Source organism: Panthera uncia, chromosome D4, assembly GCF_023721935.1.
Source record: "Panthera uncia isolate 11264 chromosome D4, Puncia_PCG_1.0, whole genome shotgun sequence".
Lineage (NCBI taxonomy): Eukaryota > Metazoa > Chordata > Mammalia > Carnivora > Felidae > Panthera > Panthera uncia.
Window position 1 is genome coordinate 85,349,116 of NC_064807.1, and position 8,616 is coordinate 85,357,731.

Sequence of the window (8,616 nt, forward strand, 5' to 3'; positions counted from 1 at the left end):
ACCAGCCGGCCTCCTCCTGGCGGCTGGCGTCTCAGCCCCCTGGCTGGACCTCACCAGCTCCCACACTTAGGAGGACTGCTTCCCCTCTCCGGGCCTCAGTTTCCTCATCCGGAAAATGGGGTTGCTAGTAGAGTCTGCCTCTTGGGGGTTGGTGTGGATTAAGCCGGGGAGTGAGAGCTCTGAGGGCATACTACAGGAGCATCCAACGGGCTTTTCAGAGACGTCAACGCTTGATTCCCCACCACACCCCCACGGCTCCCTTGGGCTCAGGAAATGGTACCTCCCACTGTTCATGATGACACAGCCCTCCTTGATTCTTCTCTCTTCCACACCCACGGCCCATCCTTTGGCAAACCCTGATGGCTTTTCTCAAAATACACCCTGCATCCAGCCGTTTTTATCTCCCCGGCGCTGCTGTCCCTGACCAGGCCACCGCGACCATCTCTTGTCTGGTCTCCACCAGCCCCTACCTCTTCCTCCAGTTTCCCCGTGGCCCCTTTCGGATCCGTGCTCCGCGGAAAGCAGAGATTCTTTAACCACACGAGTCAGCCCTCGGCTGGCTCGCTCTCGCCCGCCCCTCCCCGCCTCCATTGGCTTCGGGCGGATCTAGAAAAGCTGTGAGGTTTCAAGGTGACCTGTGCACTCTGCTCCCCCACCTCAGGACAGCAGGATGAGCCACCCCAGGGCCTTTGCACTTGCTGCTTCCCCCAGCTGTGGACCTCTCCCGGGGCTCACTCCGTCACTGCACCAGGTCCACGGTCACCCCCTCACCTCAGCGACTCCAGTCCCTTGGTTCTTTCTAGCCCAGCCCTTCACTCTGCTTTCCTTTCCTCTCTATCTTGTCTTACTCCCTGGATCCTGGTATGGGCCTGTTTCTTTGCTCTTCGTCTCTCTCTTCCCTAGAACGTGAGCAGCACAAATGTGGGAGCCCGGTCCTGCTGTCCACTGTCTCCGGGCGCGCAGGAGAGTACCTGGCCTGAGCGTGCGCTCACCGATCGTCACAACCGGACATGGGAATGCCCGAGAGCTACGGTCATGATCAGTCTCGCTCTCCCAAAAGCTAGAGAAAGATAGGCTGAGAAGGGAGGGGGGGTTGTCGTGTCAGGTAAGGAAAACACCAGCGGCCTGACCCTGCCCGTCTTCTGCCAGAGACCGGCTGGCTTTCTGGGGTGGGGGCTTGCTCAGCCTATGCTATGGGCTCGCAGAAGAAAGGCCAGGCCAGCCTGACTCTGCTCTTCTGCCCAGCCTGTCACACAGCTTCCTGGAGCCACCGAGGGTCTGGTGGAGAAAGATCACATTCAAACAGGGGGCCATCCACCTGTCTCCTGTCCTCTGCGCCCGGGCAGAGAGGGAAGGCAGGGGTCTGGCTGTGTTCTTTAAAACAGCCCCAGCCCTGCAAGCCTGGTCCCTGCCCTCAGGGGGGGGTTTCTGCAGTTGGGGAGGCGGGGCCTTGGCTGTGAATAAACATAGCAGGTCTGTGAGAGGGAGGAGGCAGAGGCCAAGCTGAGCCCCTCCTTCCTCGCCCTCCGCTCACCGGGACATCCTCCTGGCCTGAGGCGGCCCCAGAAGATAACTATCAGCAACCGGGCCCATTCTCAATATCGGGTCCAACCCAAGGTCAACCGTGAAAGGGTCTGCTGGAGGCCTCACAGCTTCCACACTTCCGGAAGGGTGTCTGACTCCGAACTTGGCGCCGATGTGCTGGGATCATCTTTTTTTTTTTTAAATGTTGATTTATCTTTGAGACAGAGCATGAACAGGGGAGGGGCAGAGAGAGAGGGAGACACAGAATCGGAAGCAGGCTCCAGGCTCCGAGCTGTCAGCACAGAGCCCGACGCGGGGCTCGAACTCACGGACCGGGAGATCATGACCTGAGCCGAAGTCGGACGCTTCAGCGACTGAGCCACCCAGGCGCCCCTGGGGTCATCTTTTGTATCTCCCTGCTCCTTCAGCGGGGCACTCCCACCCGGCACCTCACTGCACGAACAGATTCCTGGTCTTCTGGACTGGCCACTGCTCCCCACGCAGCTCCTGCAGAATTGGAGGGTCGGGGCCTGAGGCCTAGTACCTTCCCCCATCTCTGTCACCACCGCCCTCTCCATCATCACCACTGGTACAGGCTGAGTTGTGTCTCTGTCCCTGAGAATGGGACCTTATTTGGAGATAGGGACTTTACAGACATGAGCGAGGTTAAGATGAGGCCGGTGGGGAGGGCGCCCGGGGTGGGGGGCCCAGTCGTTTAAGCGTCCGGCTTCCGGCTCAGGTCATGATCTCACGGTTCGTGGGTTCGAGCCCCGCGTAGGGCTCTGTGCTGACAGCTCGGAGCCTGAACCCGCCCCCTTAAAAATAAACATTAAGAAAAAAAAAAAGAAGAGGTCATTAGGGCGGGCCCTAATCCAGTATGACTGGTGTCCTTATAAAAAGGGGCGGTGTAGACCCAGAGGCAGTGACACCCAGAAGGCAGACGCCGCCAGGCAGACCCAGAGAGAGCACCATGTGAGGACAAGGGACTGGAGGTTGAGAACGGGGCATGCGGTAGCCAACCTGAGGCCCCGGAAGCCCAGAGAGAGGCCTGGAACGTTCCTTCTCTGGTACCTCCAGAGGGAGCACGGCCCTGCTGACATCTCATTCTGGAATCCTGGTCTCCAGACCTACGAGGCAATACATGTCAGTTGTTTCGAGCCACAGAGTTTGCGGCCCCGGGGAAATGAGTACAGCCGTCCCCCCGCATCACCAGCGTCCCCGTCACCGCTCCCACGGCCACCACCCCGGCATCACAGCCAGCATCACCGCCGTATGGGCTTCCTGTGGCTGCAGAACTAATGGCCACACGCTTGGTGGCTGACAAGATTAATCTCAGAGTTCCGGAAGCCGGAAGGCCCAAATCAAGGTACCAGCGGCACCGTGGCCCGTCGCGAGACTCAGGGAAGACTCCTTCCTCGTTTCTTCCAGTTTCCGGTGGCTCCAGGCGTTCCCCTCTCTGCCTCTCAGTTGGCCTTCCCCCCTTCGGTGTCGACCCTGCCTTCTCTTCTGTCTCATATAAGGACACTCGCGATGGCACGGAGGCCCCACGTGGGGAATCGAGGATGCGCTCACGTCAGGATCCTTAACTTCATTACATGTGCAGCGACCCTTTTTCCAACTAAGGTCACATTCACAGGTTCCAGGGATTAGGATGTGGACCTATGTTTGCCGGGTGGGGGCTTAAGACAACCCAGGGCTGGTACGGTCATTTACTTATGTTTTTTAATGTTTATTTGTTTTTGAGAGAGAGCGTGCGAGCAGGGGAGGGGCAGAGAGAGAGGGAGACAGAAGATCCGAAGCAGGCTCCACGCGGACGGCCTGAGCCCGATGTGGGGCTCGAACTCACAAACCACGAGATCATGACCTGAGCCGAAGTTGGATGCTTAACCCACTAAGCCACCCAGGTGCCCTGGCTGGCACCGTCATTATCCCCACTTAACACCCAAGACTACGAGAGCTCAGAGAGAAGAATTAATTCACTTGTCCAAGGTCGCCCTTAGAAGTATCGGAACCCAAGTGGTCTGATTTCAGAGCCTTCTGCCCCCCAGCTAATGTTTATTCACTTTTTGAGGGGGGGGAGGGGCAGAGAGAGGGGGAAACACGGAATCCGGAGAAGGCTCCAGGCTCTGAGCTGTCAGCACAGAGCCCGACGTGGGGCTCGAACTCATGAACCGCGAGATCATGACCTGAGCCGAAGTCGGACGCTTAACCCACGGAGCCACCCAGGTGCCCCCCAGCTCCTGAACTTCTGATCACACAGGGGATTCCACAGAAGAATCAGAGTGGGGCAATGCACACCGAATGGAAGCCAAGGCACCTGGGTCCTGGGCTAGGCTCTGACTCTAGCCAATGGTCAGGTCTCCTTCTCTCTCTGGGCCTCAGTTTGCCCACCTGTAAGAGAGGGAAGCAGGAGTGGTTGGTCTGCATCATCTCCAACGTCCTCCTAGTTCTGGACGGTGCTGGCTGTCATCTGTCGTTTCAGTCCTATTCAAACACTGCCCAGGGGCAGGACTTTCACATCAGCTAAACTCTAAACCTGCTCCCAGAGATGAGTTTTGCTTGGAAGGCCAGCCCATGGGGAGGAGTGGAGGGCGGTCCTGCCTTCCCCTATCACAGCGCTGGCAGCAAAGGACTGGGGAAGGACTGGGGGTGGGGTATTCTCTTTTCTGGGAGCCCGACTTCTGATTCATGCGCTCAAGGGAGGACTCCTGCAGCTCCAAACTGGTGGACGCTGGGACAGAGCTGAAGATAACTTTATCTTGCTGTGGCGCCCCAGACCCACAGGTCTTAGTGGGGAACTGGCTTGTCGCTTTAGACTCCAGACGGCCTGGAGAGGCGATCCTGGGCCTGGAGGAGCGCTGGTTGATCATCTGAGGCCAAGAGACCAAGAGGGGCTGCAGTGACCAAATCCACCAAATCCCAAGCCTCGTGTCCTTGGAACGGGGGTCGGGGAGGGGGGGTGGTGGGGGAAACCACCACAAAACAGGCTGGGGCCGCGGGGGGGGGGGGTTCTGAAAATTCAGTTTCCAAAACTCGCTCTGTTCATTAGGAGTCGTTTGTTTAGAAGTATAAACATTTTTCAAATCCGTTTTTTATCTTTATAACGTGAACTCCAGAGGCCCTTTTCCTCTGGCTTCTGTCGGGACCAGCAATTGTTTGCAACTCAGCTAATACTGTTCAAGAGTGGGGAGCTGAGTTAGGGACAGGACTGCAAACTTTAATTAGCAGGATGAGATTAGCATCCCAGCAGGGGCTTGCGGGCGGGGGGCATCCTCCAGGCCCATCAGATCCCAACGGACAGACGGCCCGCACCTTCCACAACCCCCCCCCTCCCCCAGCTGAAGGCTCCAGTGGGGTGAGCAGGAGCCGGGCCAGCCAGAGCTTAGACCCGCCGAGTTAATCTTCCCTTACTGGGCCTCCAGCTGAGCCTCGCCCTATTCCAAGGCTTCCAGTCCAGCCACTGGCTTTCCTTCACCAGCCTCTGCCGGGTTTTGTCCCTGCAGGTGTCTAAGCAGAATAAAAAAAAAAAAAAAAAAAAAAAAAAAAAAAAAACCCGGCTGTGTGACCTTGGGGCAGTCGCTCACCCTCTCAGGGTAGAGAATCTAAGCGGGGAGGTGGGGAGGTTTGCTGGAAGCCAAGCCCCAGCGGGGAGGGGGGTGGAGGAATTCGACCCTCCTCCCCGCAAACCCAGGGCTCACACGCCACCAACCTGCCCTCGCTGGGTTCAGGCAATGCTGAAGAATTTTCTGGTCTTTTACTGGTTTAGTTTTAAGTGCTTCCAACGGCAGCGGAGCTGTTCCACCACAGTCCCCAGGAAATTGGTCCACGTAGGACGGAGCCTTCCCGGGAATGAAGTCATCTGTTCCTTTTTTTATTTTTTGTTGCCTCTCTCCTTCAGCACGAGTCCCCGGCCTCTGCAGTCTCGCCCCGCGCGCGCACGCACACGCGCCGCGGCGGGGGTCGGCCCGGGGCTGGCTGGAGGGGTGGGGGGGGGAAGGGGCGAGGGGCAGGCCCCCCGGGGGGGGGCCGCGTCCGCCCGGGGCGGCCCCTCGCCAGCCCCCGCCTCCCGCTCCCACCCGCGACTTCCCCGGGCCCGCCCGAAAGGTGAGCTCCCGGGCGGCCGCCCGCGCTCGGGCGCGGCCAGCTCGGCAAACAATAACAGTAAATAACGCTCCCTTGTCAACGTAATAAAAACGGAAACGGTTACAATGTTTTTTAATAAGCGTCCCCCATCAATCTGCCGCCCTCCCACCCCCCCCCTCCCTCCCGAGAGCCGCGGGCACCGGCGGAGAGGGGCGGGGAGCAGGGGAAGGATGGGGCGCCGGGGCGCGCTGGATGGACCGGGGTGCCGGAGGAGGACGCCGCGGGGGGGGGGGGGGGGGGGTGGGGGGGGGAGAGCGGCAGCGCAGCGAGTGAGAGACGAGGGGGCGCGGGCGGCCGGGGTCACGCGCGCCAGCCGAGCCGGGAAGCGGCCGCGGTGAGTAACACCGTTGCCATGGCGACGTGGCCGCGAGGAACAGGAAGCGGCAGAAATAGCAGCCGCCGCAGCCCACGCCGCCCGGCCCCTCCCCCCCCGCGAGCCCGTTGCCACGGAGACCGGCTCGAGCGAGGCTGCGCGGGCGGCCGCGGCCTCCTGCGCCCCGGCCCGCGCATGCGCCCCGGGGCCTGCCCCGCGCAGGCATCGCGGCGGTACCCGCCGCAACCCCGGTGCCGCCCGGACCCCAAACCTGCCAGGCTGCGAGCTGGGGGGGGGGGGGGGGGGGGGAGGGGGTGGAGGGAAGAAAAAAACAAAAAAAGCAAAACTGTTTGTCGCCCGCCTTGGGGAGGCAGCCCCGCCTTTGTTCCTGGCCGATTCGTTGGTTTCCCGGGCGCCGGAGGTGGGAGCCGAGGTGGCCGGGGCGCATCAGTCACCGTCCCCACTCCCACTGTGTTCTCAGCCGGGCCTCCGAAGGGAGCCCGGGCCTGGGGCGGTCCGGCCAGGCCCACGTGCTGACCTCCCCGCGGGGGTGAGGGACCCCTCCCCTTGTGTTTTCCGGTCCTTTTTGCATACCCTCCCCCAGATTCTACCTGGCAGCAAGCACCGAGGGAGAAATGAAATCCCGCCAAACCCTGGGCTCCCTCTCCATTCCCTGGTCGACAGAGAACTAGGAAACAGTCCACCCCCTCCCCTTCAAGGAAGTTGAGGGAAACCTAAATGTTTCATAAACAAAAGCACTCTCCAACAACTTGTTTATGTGAACGCCTGGCTGCAGCCTTGCATGGCTAAGGCTGGGGTGTGTGTGTGTGTGTGTGTGTGTGTGTGTGTGTGTGTTGGGGCAGACACACGATCATCTCTGAGGCTGTTTGTGGAGGATTTTTTTCTTTCCACATTTTGTTTGGTTTGTTTTGAATAAGGGTCAGAGGTCTGGGTTTCTGCTGGGAAGGGGGAAGGGTCACCTCAATTGGACAGGCCAGGGGGTCCCAGGAGGACAGGTCACAGGGCCTGCAGAGCTGGGGCAGAGGCCGTGAGCCAAAGCCTCCCATCTGGCAGGGCTCCCTGCAGACAGGGGGGGTGTAAGTGGGCGCCAGGCCCTCTGGGCTGCTCTGCAGGGTATGGCCCCAGAGAGGGCCCAGGCCAAGGACTCTGGGACTTCTCTCCCCTGGGCAGGACAGCTGTCATTTTCCTGGCCCCTGCCTTGGGCACACTGGCCAAGAGGGAAGGCAGAGCAGCCCGCAGTCTCAGGGGTTTTCTACAATGGAAACGATCCGCTTTTGTTTTTGTATGGGGTGGACTCAGTCTTGCAGCGTCCAGGCTGACCAGATGGGAATGTAGGGAGCCAGTGTGCTAGGAAGCAGGAACGCTGCTTCAGACCTCCTACCGTCCCCCTTCTCTCCCTGTCCCTAGCCAGCCTGGTCCCCAAGGTGGCCTTGTGCCGGCTGAGCGGTTCTGGCCACTTGGCCTCCAAAGAGCTAAGGAGAGAGTGAGGGGCGTTGGGTGACGTTCCTTCCTCCCTCCTCCCTCCTCCTTTCTACAAGTGGGCGAGGGGCCCCCAGCCCCGAAGAGGAAGCTTCTGTCCGATGTCCAGTAGACTTCAGGTCCGCCATGGCCGACGTGGCATCATAATTAGCCCTCTCCTTCTTTTAGGAGGAAACGAAGACACAGAAGGAGGCTGGGAGCAGAGAGAGAAAACTCCACCGCTGTCCAGAGGGCAGTAGCTTGTGCTGAGACCCAGGGCTTCAGAAGCAGGCTGTTCTGGTGGCGCATCCCAGCTCGGGCCCCACTGAAGCTTGAGCAACTGGACGCTAGGGACAGTACAGTGCCCACCTCCCAGGTTGTGCTGATTCCTCGAAGTGATTCCTAAAAGCTTTTAGGGCAACTCGCACAGAGTAGGTACTCAGAACAGGACAGCTGTTATTGACGGGAGCTGGTTTGCTGCTCTCCCTCGTGTGACCCAGGATTGCCACCCAGGAGCCCTGAGACTCTGGGCTTGGCTCTCTATCCCACGGCAGGTGCATCTTTTTTTTTTTTTCTTCAATTTTTGAGAGAGAGAGAGAGAGTGAGTGCAGAGAGCAGCGAGAGAGAGACACACACACACAGAATCCAAAGCAGGCTCCAGGCTCTGAGCTGTCAGCACAGAGCCCAACGCGGGGCTCGAACTCACGGACTGCAAGATCATGCCCTGAGCATGAGGCAGACGCTCAACCGGCTGAGCCACCCAGTCACCCCGCGGGGCAGGTCCATCTTTGTCACAGGCTGTGCCACCAACCCGCTGTGCAGCCTGAGGCAAGTCACTTACCTTTGGGGGCCTCGGCTTTCCCCTCTGGCAAATGGAACAATAATCAGGACAACCATTGGTTGTGACTTACTCTGTGCCAGGCACCCCACCGAGGTCTGTACGTTTCCGTATCCGATTTAGCCTTCCAAACAGCCCCCTCGAGTGCAATCGTGATGATCCTGACCTCGCAGAGCTCCTCAGACAGGCGAAGCCACTTGCTGGGGGTCACCAGGCTGGAACGTGGCAGGGAACACGGGGTGGTCAGGTCCTGGGCCGTCATGCACCCCAGAAAGCAAGCATCATGTTTGTGTTACTGTCACTCTACGCTTACTACTCG

At 59.7% G+C, this 8,616-nt stretch overlaps 1 long non-coding RNA gene across 1 annotated transcript; it reads right to left on the reverse strand.

Annotated features, from left to right (window-relative positions):
* Window positions 1-2,227: 2,227 nt before the first annotated feature.
* LOC125922551 (uncharacterized) lies at window positions 2,228-6,177 on the reverse strand. Its single transcript, XR_007457694.1, has 3 exons — window positions 5,234-6,177; window positions 2,545-2,651; window positions 2,228-2,339 (listed from the first exon to the last, which is right to left on the reverse strand). It is a non-coding gene; the product is annotated as an uncharacterized LOC125922551 (long non-coding RNA).
* Between the last annotated feature and the right edge of the window lie 2,439 nt (window positions 6,178-8,616).